Source organism: Hypanus sabinus, unplaced genomic scaffold (assembly GCF_030144855.1).
Source record: "Hypanus sabinus isolate sHypSab1 unplaced genomic scaffold, sHypSab1.hap1 scaffold_639, whole genome shotgun sequence".
In the NCBI taxonomy this organism is placed as follows: domain Eukaryota; kingdom Metazoa; phylum Chordata; class Chondrichthyes; order Myliobatiformes; family Dasyatidae; genus Hypanus; species Hypanus sabinus.
The window spans coordinates 218,137-236,314 of record NW_026781495.1 but is presented as its reverse complement, the minus strand read 5'-3'; positions in this window follow the sequence as shown (position 1 = coordinate 236,314).

The following is an 18,178-nucleotide window of genomic DNA, read 5'->3' as shown; positions in this document are numbered from 1 at the left end:
TGTGTGAGACAGCACTAAACTACACTGGACTGTGTGGGACAGCACAAAACCACACTAGACTGTGTGAGACAAAACAAAACTACACTAGACTGTTTGAGACAGAACAAAACTACACTAGACTGTGTGAGACAGCACAAACCCACACTAGACTGTGTGAGACAGCACAAAACGACACCAGACTGTGTGAGACTGCACAAAACCACACTAGACTGTGTGAGACAACACGGAACTACACAAGACTGTGTGAGACAGCACAAGACTACACTAGACTGTGTGGGACAGCACAAAACTACACTAGACTGTGTGAGACAGCACAAAACTACACTAGACTGTGTGGGACAGCACAAAACTACACTAGACTGTGTGAGACAACACAAAACCACACTAGACTGTGTGAGACAGCACGAAACTACACTAGACTGTGTGGGACAGCACAAAACTACACTAGACTGTGTGAGACAGCACAAAACTACACTACACTGTGTGAGACAGCACAAAACTACACCAGACTGTGTGAGACAGCACAACACCACAGTAGACTGTGTGAGACAGCACAAACCTACACCAGACTGTGTGAGACAACACAAAACTACACCAGACTGTGTGAGACAGCACAAAACTACACTAGACTTTGTGAGACAACACAAAACCACACTAGACTGTGTGAGACAGCACAAAACTACACTAGACTGTGTGAGACAGCACAAAACTACACCAGACTGTGTGAGACAGCATCAAACTACACTAGACTGTGTGGGACAGCATAAAACCACACTAGACTGTGTGAGACAGCAGGAAACTACACCAGACTGTGTGCGACAGCACAAAACTACACCAGACTGTGTGAGACAGCACAAAACTACACTAGACTGTGTGAGACAGCACAAAACCGCACTAGACTGTGTGAGACAGCAGAAAACTACACTAGACTATGTGACACAGCACAAAACCGCACTAGACTGTGTGAGACAGCACAAAACGACACTAGACTGTGTGAGACAGCACAAGACCGCACTAGAATGTGTGAGACAGCACAAAACTACACTAGACTGTGTGAGACAACACCAAACCACACTAGACTGTGTGAGACAGCACAAAACCACACTAGACTGTGTGTGACAGTACAAACCTACACTAGTCTGTGTGAGACAGCACAGAACCACACTAGACTGTGTGAGACAGCACAAAACCACACCAGACTGTGTGAGACTGCACAAAACCACACTAGACTGTGTGAGACAACACAAAACTATACAAGACTGTGTGAGAGAGCAGAAGACCACACTAGACTGTGTGAGACAGCACAAAACTACACTAGACTGTGTGAGACAGCACAGAACTACACCAGACTGTGTGACACAGCACAAGACTACACTAGACTGTGTGAGACAACACAACGCCACACTAGACTGTGTGAGACAGCACAAAACCGTACTAGACTGTGTGAGACAGCACAAAACCACACTAGACTGTGTGAGACAGAACAAAACTACACTAGACTGTGTGAGACAGAACAAAACTACACTAGACTGTGTGAGACAACACAAAACTACACCAGACTGTGTGAGACAGCGCAAAACTACACTAGACTGTGTGAGACAACACAAAACTACACCAGACTGTGTGAGACAGCACATAACTACACTAGACTGTGTGAGACAGAACAAAACTACACTAGACTGTGTGAGAGAGAACAAAACTACACTAGACTGTGTGAGACAGCACAAAACCACACTAGACTGTGTGAGACAACACAAAACTACACAAGACTGTGTGAGAGAGCACAAGACCACACTAGACTGTGTGAGACAACACAAAACTACACAAGACTGTGTGAGGGAGCACAAGACCACACTAGACTGTGTGAGACAACACAAAACTACACAAGACTGTGTGAGACAGCACAACACCACACTAGACTGTGTGAGACAGCACAAAACCACACTAGACTGTGTGAGACAACACAAAACTACACAAGTCTGTGTGAGAGAGCACAAGACCACACTAGACTGTGTGAGACAGCACAAAACTACACTAGACTGTGTGAGACAGCACAAAACTACACTAGACTTCGTGAGACAACACAAAACCACACTAGACTGTGTGAGACAGCACAAAACTACACTAGACTGTGTGAGACAGCGCAAAACCACACTAGACTGTGTGAGACAGCTCAAAACCACACTAGACTGTGTGACACTGCACAAACCCACACTAGACTGTGTGAGACAGCACTAAACTACACTGGACTGTGTGGGACAGCACAAAACCACACTAGACTGTGTGAGACAAAACAAAACTACACTAGACTGTTTGAGACAGAACAAAACTACACTAGACTGTGTGAGACAGCACAAACCCACACTAGACTGTGTGAGACAGCACAAAACGACACCAGACTGTGTGAGACTGCACAAAACCACACTAGACTGTGTGAGACAACACGGAACTACACAAGACTGTGTGAGACAGCACAAGACTACACTAGACTGTGTGAGACAGCACAAAACTACACTAGACTGTGTGGGACAGCACGAAACTACACTAGACTGTGTGAGACAACACAAAACCACACTAGACTGTGTGAGACAGCACGAAACTACACTAGACTGTGTGGGACAGCACAAAACTACACTAGACTGTGTGAGACAGCACAAAACTACACTACACTGTGTGAGACAGCACAAAACTACACCAGACTGTGTGAGACAGCACAACACCACAGTAGACTGTGTGAGACAGCACAAAACTACACCAGACTGTGTGAGACAACACAAAACTACACCAGACTGTGTGAGACAGCACAAAACTACACTAGACTTTGTGAGACAACACAAAACCACACTAGACTGTGTGAGACAGCACAAAACTACACTAGACTGTGTGAGACAGCACAAAACTACACCAGACTGTGTGAGACAGCATCAAACTACACTAGACTGTGTGGGACAGCATAAAACCACAGTAGACTGTGTGAGACAGCAGGAAACTACACCAGACTGTGTGCGACAGCACAAAACTACACCAGACTGTGTGAGACAGCACAAAACTACACTAGACTGTGTGAGACAGCACAAAACCGCACTAGACTGTGTGAGACAGCAGAAAACTACACTAGACTGTGTGACACAGCACAAAACCGCACTAGACTGTGTGAGACAGCACAAAACGACACTAGACTGTGTGAGACAGCACAAAACCGCACTAGAATGTGTGAGACAGCACAAAACTACACTAGACTGTGTGAGACAACACCAAACCACACTAGACTGTGTGAGACAGCACAAAACCACACTAGACTGTGTGTGACAGTACAAACCTACACTAGTCTGTGTGAGACAGCACAGAACCACACTAGACTGTGTGAGACAGCACAAAACCACACCAGACTGTGTGAGACTGCACAAAACCACACTAGACTGTGTGAGACAACACAAAACTATACAAGACTGTGTGAGAGAGCAGAAGACCACACTAGACTGTGTGAGACAGCACAAAACTACACTAGACTGTGTGAGACAGCACAGAACTACACCAGACTGTGTGACACAGCACAAGACTACACTAGACTGTGTGAGACAACACAACGCCACACTAGACTGTGTGAGACAGCACAAAACCGTACTAGACTGTGTGAGACAGCACAAAACCACACTAGACTGTGTGAGACAGAACAAAACTACACTAGACTGTGTGAGACAGAACAAAACTACACTAGAGTGTGTGAGACAACACAAAACTACACCAGACTGTGTGAGACAGCACAAAACTACACTAGACTGTGTGAGACAGAACAAAACTACACTAGACTGTGTGAGAGAGAACAAAACTACACTAGACTGTGTGAGACAGCACAAAACCACACTAGACTGTGTGAGACAACACCAAACTACACAAGACTGTGTGAGAGAGCACAAGACCACACTAGACTGTGTGAGACAACACAAAACTACACAAGACTGTGTGAGGGAGCACAAGACCACACTAGACTGTGTGAGACAACACAAAACTACACAAGACTGTGTGAGACAGCACAACACCACACTAGACTGTGTGAGACAGCACAAAACCACACTAGACTGTGTGAGACAGAACAAAACTACACTAGACTGTGTGAGACAGAAGAAAACTACACTAGACTGTGTGAGACAACACAAAACTACACAAGACTGTGTGAGAGAGCACAAGACCACACTAGACTGTGTGAGACAGCACAAAACCACACTAGACTGTGTGAGACAGCACAAAACCACACTAGACTGTGTGAGACAGCACAAAACCACACTAGACTGTGTGAGACAGCACAAAACCACACCAGACTGTGTGAGACTGCACAAAACCACACTAGACTGTGTGAGACAACACAAAACTACACAAGTCTGTGTGAGAGAGCACAAGACCACACTGGACTGTGTGAGACAGCACAAAACTACACTAGACTGTGTGAGACAGCACAAAACTACACTAGACTTTGTGAGACAACACAAAACCACACTAGACTGTGTGAGACAGCACAAAACTACACTAGACTGTGTGAGACAGCGCAAAACCACACTAGACTGTGTGAGACAGCTCAAAACCACACTAGACTGTGTGACACAGCACAAACCCACACTAGACTGTGTGAGACAGCACTAAACTACACTGGACTGTGTGGGACAGCACAAAACCACACTAGACTGTGTGAGACAAAACAAAACTACACTAGACTGTTTGAGACAGAACAAAACTACACTAGACTGTGTGAGACAGCACAAACCCACACTAGACTGTGTGAGACAGCACAAAACGACACCAGACTGTGTGAGACTGCACAAAACCACACTAGACTGTGAGAGACAACACGGAACTACACAAGACTGTGTGAGACAGCACAAGACTACACTAGACTGTGTGGGACAGCACAAAACTACACTAGACTGTGTGAGACAGCACAAAACTACACTAGACTGTGTGGGACAGCACAAAACTACACTAGACTGTGTGAGACAACACAAAACCACACTAGACTGTGTGAGACAGCACAAAACTACACTAGACTGTGTGGGACAGCACAAAACTACACTAGACTGTGTGAGACAGCACAAAACTACACTACACTGTGTGAGACAGCACAAAACTACACCAGACTGTGTGAGACAGCACAACACCACAGTAGACTGTGTGAGACAGCACAAAACTACACCAGACTGTGTGAGACAACACAAAACTACACCAGACTGTGTGAGACAGCACAAAACTACACTAGACTTTGTGAGACAACACAAAACCACACTAGACTGTGTGAGACTGCACAAAACCACACTAGACTGTGTGAGACAACACAAAACTATACAAGACTGTGTGTGAGAGCAGAAGACCACACTAGACTGTGTGAGACAGCACAAAACTACACTAGACTGTGTGAGACAGCACAGAACTACACCAGACTGTGTGACACAGCACAAGACTACACTAGACTGTGTGAGACAACACAACGCCACACTAGACTGTGTGAGACAGCACAAAACCGTACTAGACTGTGTGAGACAGCACAAAACCACACTAGACTGTGTGAGACAGAACAAAACTACACTAGACTGTGTGAGACAGAACAAAACTACACTAGACTGTGTGAGACAACACAAAACTACACCAGACTGTGTGAGACAGCACAAAACTACACTAGACTGTGTGAGACAGAACAAAACTACACTAGACTGTGTGAGAGAGAACAAAACTACACTAGACTGTGTGAGACAGCACAAAACCACACTAGACTGTGTGAGACAACACCAAACTACACAAGACTGTGTGAGAGAGCACAAGACCACACTAGACTGTGTGAGACAACACAAAACTACACAAGACTGTGTGAGGGAGCACAAGACCACACTAGACTGTGTGAGACAACACAAAACTACACAAGACTGTGTGAGACAGCACAACACCACACTAGACTGTGTGAGACAGCACAAAACCACACTAGACTGTGTGAGACAGAACAAAACTACACTAGACTGTGTGAGACAGAACAAAACTACACTAGACTGTGTGAGACAACACAAAACTACACAAGACTGTGTGAGAGAGCACAAGACCACACTAGACTGTGTGAGACAGCACAAAACCACACTAGACTGTGTGAGACAGCACAAAACCACACTAGACTGTGTGAGACAGCACAAAACCACACTAGACTGTGTGAGACAGCACAAAACCACACCAGACTGTGTGAGACTGCACAAAACCACACTAGACTGTGTGAGACAACACAAAACTACACAAGTCTGTGTGAGAGAGCACAAGACCACACTGGACTGTGTGAGACAGCACAAAACTACACTAGACTGTGTGAGACAGCACAAAACTACACTAGACTTTGTGAGACAACACAAAACCACACTAGACTGTGTGAGACAGCACAAAACTACACTAGACTGTGTGAGACAGCGCAAAACCACACTAGACTGTGTGAGACAGCTCAAAACCACACTAGACTGTGTGACACAGCACAAACCCACACTAGACTGTGTGAGACAGCACTAAACTACACTGGACTGTGTGGGACAGCACAAAACCACACTAGACTGTGTGAGACAAAACAAAACTACACTAGACTGTTTGAGACAGAACAAAACTACACTAGACTGTGTGAGACAGCACAAACCCACACTAGACTGTGTGAGACAGCACAAAACGACACCAGACTGTGTGAGACTGCACAAAACCACACTAGACTGTGAGAGACAACACGGAACTACACAAGACTGTGTGAGACAGCACAAGACTACACTAGACTGTGTGGGACAGCACAAAACTACACTAGACTGTGTGAGACAGCACAAAACTACACTAGACTGTGTGGGACAGCACAAAACTACACTAGACTGTGTGAGACAACACAAAACCACACTAGACTGTGTGAGACAGCACAAAACTACACTAGACTGTGTGGGACAGCACAAAACTACACTAGACTATGTGAGACAGCACAAAACTACACTACACTGTGTGAGACAGCACAAAACTACACCAGACTGTGTGAGACAGCACAACACCACAGTAGACTGTGTGAGACAGCACAAAACTACACCAGACTGTGTGAGACAACACAAAACTACACCAGACTGTGTGAGACAGCACAAAACTACACTAGACTTTGTGAGACAACACAAAACCACACTAGACTGTGTGAGACAGCACAAAACTACACTAGACTGTGTGAGACAGCACAAAACTACACCAGACTGTGTGAGACAGCATCAAACTACACTAGACTGTGTGGGACAGCATAAAACCACACAAGACTGTGTGAGACAGCAGGAAACTACACCAGACTGTGTGCGACACCACAAAACTACACCAGACTGTGTGAGACAGCACAAAACAACACCAGACTGTGTGAGACAGCACAAAACTACACTAGACTGTGTGAGACAGCACAAAACCGCACTAGACTGTGTGAGACAGCAGAAAACTACACTAGACTGTGTGACACAGCACAAAACCGCACTAGACTGTGTGAGACAGCACAAAACGACACTAGACTGTGTGAGACAGCACAAAACCGCACTAGAATGTGTGAGACAGCACAAAACTACACTAGACTGTGTGAGACAACACCAAACCACACTAGACTGTGTGAGACAGCACAAAACCACACTAGACTGTGTGTGACAGTACAAACCTACACTAGTCTGTGTGAGACAGCACAGAACCACACTAGACTGTGTGAGACAGCACAAAACCACACCAGACTGTGTGAGACTGCACAAAACCACACTAGACTGTGTGAGACAACACAAAACTACACAAGACTGTGTGAGAGAGCAGAAGACCACACTAGACTGTGTGAGACAGCACAAAACTACACTAGACTGTGTGAGACAGCACAGAACTACACCAGACTGTGTGACACAGCACAAGACTACACTAGACTGTGTGAGACAACACAACGCCACACTAGACTGTGTGAGACAGCACAAAACCGTACTAGACTGTGTGAGACAGCACAAAACCACACTAGACTGTGTGAGACAGAACAAAACTACACTAGACTGTGTGAGACAGAACAAAACTACACTAGACTGTGTGAGACAACACAAAACTACACCAGACTGTGTGAGACAGCACAAAACTACACTAGACTGTGTGAGACAGAACAAAACTACACTAGACTGTGTGAGAGAGAACAAAACTACACTAGACTGTGTGAGACAGCACAAAACCATACTAGACTGTGTGAGACAACACAAAACTACACAAGACTGTGTGAGAGAGCACAAGACCACACTAGACTGTGTGAGACAACACAAAACTACACAAGACTGTGTGAGAGAGCACAAGACCACACTAGACTGTGTGAGACAACACGAAACTACACTAGACTGTGTGAGACAGCACAGAACTACACTAGACTGTGTGAGACAGCACAAAACCACACTAGACTGTGTGAAACAGCACAAAACCACACCAGACTGTGTGAGACTGCACAAAACCACACTAGACTGTGTGAGACAACACAAAACTACACAAGTCTGTGTGAGAGAGCACAAGACCACACTAGACTGTGTGAGACAGCACAAAACTACACTAGACTGTGTGAGACAGCCCAAAACTACACTAGACTTTGTGAGACAACACAAAACCACACTAGACTGTGTGAGACAGCACAAAACTACACTAGACTGTGTGAGACAGCGCAAAACCACACTAGACTGTGTGAGACAGCTCAAAACCACACTAGACTGTGTGACACAGCACAAACCCACACTAGACTGTGTGAGACAGCACTAAACTACACTGGACTGTGTGGGACAGCACAAAACCACACTCGACTGTGTGAGACAAAACAAAACTACACTAGACTGTTTGAGACAGAACAAAACTACACTAGACTGTGTGAGACAGCCCAAACCCACACTAGACTGTGTGAGACAGCACAAAACGACACCAGACTGTGTGAGACTGCACAAAACCAGACTAGACTGTGTGAGACAACACGGAACTACACAGGACTGTGTGAGACAGCACAAGACTACACTAGACTGTGTGGGACAGCACAAAACTACACTAGACTGTGTGAGACAGCACAAAACTACACTAGACTGTGTGGGACAGCACAAAACTACACTAGACTGCGTGAGACAACACAAAACCACACTAGACTGTGTGAGACAGCACAAAACTACACAAGACTGTGTGGGACAGCACAAAACTACACTAGACTGTGTGAGACAGCAGAAAACTACACTACACTGTGTGAGACAGCACAAAACTACACCAGACTGTGTGAGACAGCACAACACCACAGTAGACTGTGTGAGACAGCACAAAACTACACCAGACTGTGTGAGACAACACAAAACTACACCAGACTGTGTGAGACAGCACAAAACTACACTAGACTTTGTGAGACAACACAAAACCACACTAGACTGTGTGAGACAGCACAAAACTACACTACACTGTGTGAGACAGCACAAAACTACACCAGACTGTGTGAGACAGCACAACACCACAGTAGACTGTGTGAGACAGCACAACTACACCAGACTGTGTGAGACAACACAAAACCACACTAGACTGTGTGTGAAAACACAAAACCACACTAGACTGTGTGAGACAGCACAAAACCACACTAGACTGTGTGAGAAAGCACAAAACCACACTAGACTTTGTGAGACAGTACAAAACGACACCAGACTGAGAGAGACAGCACAAAACTACACTAGACTGTGTGAGACTGCACAAAACCACACTAGACTGTGTGAGACATCACAAAACCACAATAGACTGTGTCAGCCAGCACAAAACCTCACTAGACCGTATGAGACAGCACAAAACTACACTAGACTGTGAGACAGCACAAAACTAAACTAGACTGTGTGAGACAACACGAAACCACACTAGACTGTGTGAGACAGCACAAAACCACACTAGACTGTGTGAGACAGCACAAAACCACATTAGACTGTGTGAGACAGAACAAAACTACACTAGACTGTGTGAGACAACACAAAACTACACCAGACTGTGTGAGACAGCACAAAACTACACTAGACTGTGTGAGACAGAACAAAACTACACTAGACTGTGTGAGAGAGAACAAAACTACACTAGACTGTGTGAGACAGCACAAAACCACACTAGACTGTGTGAGACAACACAAAACTACACAAGACTGTGTGAGAGAGCACAAGACCACGCTAGACTGTGTGAGACAACACAAAACTACACAGGACTGTGTGAGAGAGCACACGACCACACTAGACTGTGTGAGACAACACAAAACTACACAAGACTGTGTGAGACAGCACAACACCACACTAGACTGTGTGAGACAGCACAAAACCACACTAGACTGTGTGAGACAGAACAAAACTACACTAGACTGTGTGAGACAGAACAAAACTACACTAGACTGTGTGAGACAACACAAAACTACACAAGACTGTGTGAGAGAGCACAAGACCACACTAGACTGTGTGAGACAGCACAAAACCACACTAGACTGTGTGTGACAGTACAAACCTACAGTAGACTGTGTGAGACAGCACAGAACTACACTAGACTGTGTGAGACAGCACAAAACCACACTAGACTGTGTGAGACAGCACAAAACCACACCAGACTGTGTGAGACTGCACAAAACCACACTAGACTGTGTGAGACAACACAAAACTACACAAGACTGTGTGAGAGAGCACAAGACCACACTAGACTGTGTGAGACAGCACAAAACTACACTAGACTGTGTGAGACAGCACAAAACTACACTAGACTTTGTGAGACAACACAAAACCACACTAGACTGTGTGAGACAGAACAAAACTACACTAGACTGTGTGAGACAGCGCAAAACCACACTAGACTGTGTGAGACAGCACAAAACCACACTAGACTGTGTGACACAGCACAAACCCACACTAGACTGTGTGAGACAGCACAAAACGACACCAGACTGTGTGAGACTGCACAAAACCACACTAGACTGTGTGAGACAAAACAAAACTACACTAGACTGTGTGAGACAGAACAAAACTACACTAGACTGTGTGAGACAGCACAAACCCACACTAGACTGTGTGAGACAGCACAAAACGACACCAGACTGTGTGAGACTGCACAAAACCACACTAGACTGTGTGAGACAACACGAAACTACACAAGACTGTGTGAGACAGCACAAGACCACACTAGACTGTGTGAGACAGCACAAAGCAACACTAGACTCTGTGAGACAACTCAGAACTACACTAGACTGTGTGAGACAGCACAAAACCACACTAGACTGTGTGAGACAACACAAGACTACACTAGACTGTGTGACATAGCACAAGACTACACTAGACTGTGTGAGACAACGCAAAACCATACTAGACTGTGTGAGACAACACAAAACTACACCAGACTGTGTGAGACAGCACAAAACTACACTAGACTGTGTGAGACAGAACAAAACTACACTAGACTGTGTGAGAGAGAACAAAACTACACTAGACTGTGTGAGACAGCACAAAACCACACTAGACTGTGTGAGACAACACAAAACTACACAAGACTGTGTGAGAGAGCACAAGACCACGCTAGACTGTGTGAGACAACACAAAACTACACAGGACTGTGTGAGAGAGCACAAGACCACACTAGACTGTGTGAGACAACACAAAACTACACTAGACTGTGTGAGACAGAACAAAACTACACTAGACTGTGTGAGACAACACAAAACTACACAATACTGTGTGAGAGAGCACAAGACCACACTAGACTGTGTGAGACAGCACAAAACCACACTAGACTGTGTGTGACAGTACAAACCTACACTAGACTGTGTGAGACAGCACAGAACTACACTAGACTGTGTGAGACAGAACAAAACTACACTAGACTGTGTGAGACAACACAAAACTACACAAGACTGTGTGAGAGAGCACAAGACCACACGACTGTGTGAGACAGCACAAAACCACACTAGACTGTGTGTGACAGTACAAACCTACACTAGACTGTGTGAGACAGCACAGAACTACACTAGACTGTGTGAGACAGCGCAAAACCACACTAGACTGTGTGAGACAGCACAAAACCACACCAGACTGTGTGAGACTGCACAAAACCACACTAGACTGTGTGAGACAACACAAAACTACACAAGACTGTGTGAGAGAGCACAAGACCACACTAGACTGTGTGAGACAGCACAAAACTACACTAGACTGTGTGAGACAGCACAAAACTACACTAGACTGTGTGAGACAGCACAAAACCACACTAGACTGTGTGAGACAGCACAAAACCACACCAGACTGTGTGAGACTGCACAAAACCACACTAGACTGTGTGAGACAACACAAAACTACACAAGACTGTGTGAGAGAGCACAAGACCACACTAGACTGTGTGAGACAGCACAAAACTACACTAGACTGTGTGAGACAGCACAAAACTACACTAGACTTTGTGAGACAACACAAAACCACACTAGACTGTGTGAGACAGAACAAAACTACACTAGACTGTGTGAGACAGCGCAAAACCACACTAGACTGTGTGAGACAGCACAAAACCACACTAGACTGTGTGACACAGCACAAACCCACACTAGACTGTGTGAGACAGCACAAAACGACACCAGACTGTGTGAGACTGCACAAAACCACACTAGACTGTGTGAGACAAAACAAAACTACACTAGACTGTGTGAGACAGAACAAAACTACACTAGACTGTGTGAGACAGCACAAACCCACACTAGACTGTGTGAGACAGCACAAAACGACACCAGACTGTGTGAGACTGCACAAAACCACACTAGACTGTGTGTGACAGTACAAACCTACACTAGACTGTGTGAGACAGCACAGAACTACACTAGACTGTGTGAGACAGCGCAAAACCACACTAGACTGTGTGCGACAGCACAAAACCACACCAGACTGTGTGAGACTGCACAAAACCACACTAGACTGTGTGAGACAACACAAAACTACACAAGACTGTGTGAGAGAGCACAAGACCACACTAGACTGTGTGAGACAGCACAAAACTACACTAGACTGTGTGAGACAGCACAAAACTACACTAGACTGTGTGAGACAGCACAAAACCACACTAGACTGTGTGAGACAGCACAAAACCACACCAGACTGTGTGAGACTGCACAAAACCACACTAGACTGTGTGAGACAACACAAAACTACACAAGACTGTGTGAGAGAGCACAAGACCACACTAGACTGTGTGAGACAGCACAAAACTACACTAGACTGTGTGAGACAGCACAAAACTACACTAGACTTTGTGAGACAACACAAAACCACACTAGACTGTGTGAGACAGAACAAAACTACACTAGACTGTGTGAGACAGCGCAAAACCACACTAGACTGTGTGAGACAGCACAAAACCACACTAGACTGTGTGACACAGCACAAACCCACACTAGACTGTGTGAGACAGCACAAAACGACACCAGACTGTGTGAGACTGCACAAAACCACACTAGACTGTGTGAGACAAAACAAAACTACACTAGACTGTGTGAGACAGAACAAAACTACACTAGACTGTGTGAGACAGCACAAACCCACACTAGACTGTGTGAGACAGCACAAAACGACACCAGACTGTGTGAGACTGCACAAAACCACACTAGACTGTGTGAGACAACACGAAACTACACAAGACTGTGTGAGACAGCACAAGACCACACTAGACTGTGTGAGACAGCACAAAGCAACACTAGACTCTGTGAGACAACTCAGAACTACACTAGACTGTGTGAGACAGCACAAAACCACACTAGACTGTGTGAGACAACACAAGACTACACTAGACTGTGTGACATAGCACAAGACTACACTAGACTGTGTGAGACAACGCAAAACCATACTAGACTGTGTGAGACAACACAAAACTACACCAGACTGTGTGAGACAGCACAAAACTACACTAGACTGTGTGAGACAGAACAAAACTACACTAGACTGTGTGAGAGAGAACAAAACTACACTAGACTGTGTGAGACAGCACAAAACCACACTAGACTGTGTGAGACAACACAAAACTACACAAGACTGTGTGAGAGAGCACAAGACCACGCTAGACTGTGTGAGACAACACAAAACTACACAGGACTGTGTGAGAGAGCACAAGACCACACTAGACTGTGTGAGACAACACAAAACTACACTAGACTGTGTGAGACAGAACAAAACTACACTAGACTGTGTGAGACAACACAAAACTACACAAGACTGTGTGAGAGAGCACAAGACCACACTAGACTGTGTGAGACAGCACAAAACCACACTAGACTGTGTGTGACAGTACAAACCTACACTAGACTGTGTGAGACAGCACAGAACTACACTAGACTGTGTGAGACAGAACAAAACTACACTAGACTGTGTGAGACAACACAAAACTACACAAGACTGTGTGAGAGAGCACAAGACCACACGACTGTGTGAGACAGCACAAAACCACACTAGACTGTGTGTGACAGTACAAACCTACACTAGACTGTGTGAGACAGCACAGAACTACACTAGACTGTGTGAGACAGCGCAAAACCACACTAGACTGTGTGAGACAGCACAAAACCACACCAGACTGTGTGAGACTGCACAAAACCACACTAGACTGTGTGAGACAACACAAAACTACACAAGACTGTGTGAGAGAGCACAAGACCACACTAGACTGTGTGAGACAGCACAAAACTACACTAGACTGTGTGAGACAGCACAAAACTACACTAGACTTTGTGAGACAACACAAAACCACACTAGACTGTGTGAGACAGAACAAAACTACACTAGACTGTGTGAGACAGCGCAAAACCACACTAGACTGTGTGAGACAGCACAAAACCACACTAGACTGTGTGACACAGCACAAACCCACACTAGACTGTGTGAGACAGCACAAAACGACACCAGACTGTGTGAGACTGCACAAAACCACACTAGACTGTGTGAGACAAAACAAAACTACACTAGACTGTGTGAGACAGAACAAAACTACACTAGACTGTGTGAGACAGCACAAAACCACACCAGACTGTGTGAGACTGCACAAAACCACACTAGACTGTGTGAGACAACACAAAACTACACAAGACTGTGTGAGAGAGCACAAGACCACACTAGACTGTGTGAGACAGCACAAAACTACACTAGACTGTGTGAGACAGCACAAAACTACACTAGACTTTGTGAGACAACACAAAACCACACTAGACTGTGTGAGACAGAACAAAACTACACTAGACTGTGTGAGACAGCGCAAAACCACACTAGACTGTGTGAGACAGCACAAAACCACACTAGACTGTGTGACACAGCACAAACCCACACTAGACTGTGTGAGACAGCACAAAACGACACCAGACTGTGTGAGACTGCACAAAACCACACTAGACTGTGTGAGACAAAACAAAACTACACTAGACTGTGTGAGACAGAACAAAACTACACTAGACTGTGTGAGACAGCACAAACCCACACTAGACTGTGTGAGACAGCACAAAACGACACCAGACTGTGTGAGACTGCACAAAACCACACTAGACTGTGTGTGACAGTACAAACCTACACTAGACTGTGTGAGACAGCACAGAACTACACTAGACTGTGTGAGACAGCGCAAAACCACACTAGACTGTGTGCGACAGCACAAAACCACACCAGACTGTGTGAGACTGCACAAAACCACACTAGACTGTGTGAGACAACACAAAACTACACAAGACTGTGTGAGAGAGCACAAGACCACACTAGACTGTGTGAGACAGCACAAAACTACACTAGACTGTGTGAGACAGCACAAAACTACACTAGACTGTGTGAGACAGCACAAAACCACACTAGACTGTGTGAGACAGCACAAAACCACACCAGACTGTGTGAGACTGCACAAAACCACACTAGACTGTGTGAGACAACACAAAACTACACAAGACTGTGTGAGAGAGCACAAGACCACACTAGACTGTGTGAGACAGCACAAAACTACACTAGACTGTGTGAGACAGCACAAAACTACACTAGACTTTGTGAGACAACACAAAACCACACTAGACTGTGTGAGACAGAACAAAACTACACTAGACTGTGTGAGACAGCGCAAAACCACACTAGACTGTGTGAGACAGCACAAAACCACACTAGACTGTGTGACACAGCACAAACCCACACTAGACTGTGTGAGACAGCACAAAACGACACCAGACTGTGTGAGACTGCACAAAACCACACTAGACTGTGTGAGACAAAACAAAACTACACTAGACTGTGTGAGACAGAACAAAACTACACTAGACTGTGTGAGACAGCACAAACCCACACTAGACTGTGTGAGACAGCACAAAACGACACCAGACTGTGTGAGACTGCACAAAACCACACTAGACTGTGTGAGACAACACGAAACTACACAAGACTGTGTGAGACAGCACAAGACCACACTAGACTGTGTGAGACAGCACAAAGCAACACTAGACTCTGTGAGACAACTCAGAACTACACTAGACTGTGTGAGACAGCACAAAACCACACTAGACTGTGTGAGACAACACAAGACTACACTAGACTGTGTGACATAGCACAAGACTACACTAGACTGTGTGAGACAACGCAAAACCATACTAGACTGTGTGAGACAACACAAAACTACACCAGACTGTGTGAGACAGCACAAAACTACACTAGACTGTGTGAGACAGAACAAAACTACACTAGACTGTGTGAGAGAGAACAAAACTACACTAGACTGTGTGAGACAGCACAAAACCACACTAGACTGTGTGAGACAACACAAAACTACACAAGACTGTGTGAGAGAGCACAAGACCACGCTAGACTGTGTGAGACAACACAAAACTACACAGGACTGTGTGAGAGAGCACAAGACCACACTAGACTGTGTGAGACAACACAAAACTACACTAGACTGTGTGAGACAGAACAAAACTACACTAGACTGTGTGAGACAACACAAAACTACACAAGACTGTGTGAGAGAGCACAAGACCACACTAGACTGTGTGAGACAGCACAAAACCACACTAGACTGTGTGTGACAGTACAAACCTACACTAGACTGTGTGAGACAGCACAGAACTACACTAGACTGTGTGAGACAGAACAAAACTACACTAGACTGTGTGAGACAACACAAAACTACACAAGACTGTGTGAGAGAGCACAAGACCACACGACTGTGTGAGACAGCACAAAACCACACTAGACTGTGTGTGACAGTACAAACCTACACTAGACTGTGTGAGACAGCACAGAACTACACTAGACTGTGTGAGACAGCGCAAAACCACACTAGACTGTGTGAGACAGCACAAAACCACACCAGACTGTGTGAGACTGCACAAAACCACACTAGACTGTGTGAGACAACACAAAACTACACAAGACTGTGTGAGAGAGCACAAGACCACACTAGACTGTGTGAGACAGCACAAAACTACACTAGACTGTGTGAGACAGCACAAAACTACACTAGACTTTGTGAGACAACACAAAACCACACTAGACTGTGTGAGACAGAACAAAACTACACTAGACTGTGTGAGACAGCGCAAAACCACACTAGACTGTGTGAGACAGCACAAAACCACACTAGACTGTGTGACACAGCACAAACCCACACTAGACTGTGTGAGACAGCACAAAACGACACCAGACTGTGTGAGACTGCACAAAACCACACTAGACTGTGTGAGACAAAACAAAACTACACTAGACTGTGTGAGACAGAACAAAACTACACTAGACTGTGTGAGACAGCACAAACCCACACTAGACTGTGTGAGACAGCACAAAACGACACCAGACTGTGTGAGACTGCACAAAACCACACTAGACTGTGTGAGACAACACGAAACTACACAAGACTGTGTGAGACAGCACAAGACCACACTAGACTGTGTGAGACAGCACAAAGCAACACTAGACTGTGTGAGACAACTCAGAACTACACTAGACTGTGTGAGACAGCACAAAACCACACTAGACTGTGTGAGACAACACAAGACTACACTAGACTGTGTGACATAGCACAAGACTACACTAGACTGTGTGAGACAACGCAAAACCATACTAGACTGTGTGAGACAACACAAAACTACACCAGACTCTGTGAGACAGCACAAAACTACACTAGAGTGTGTGAG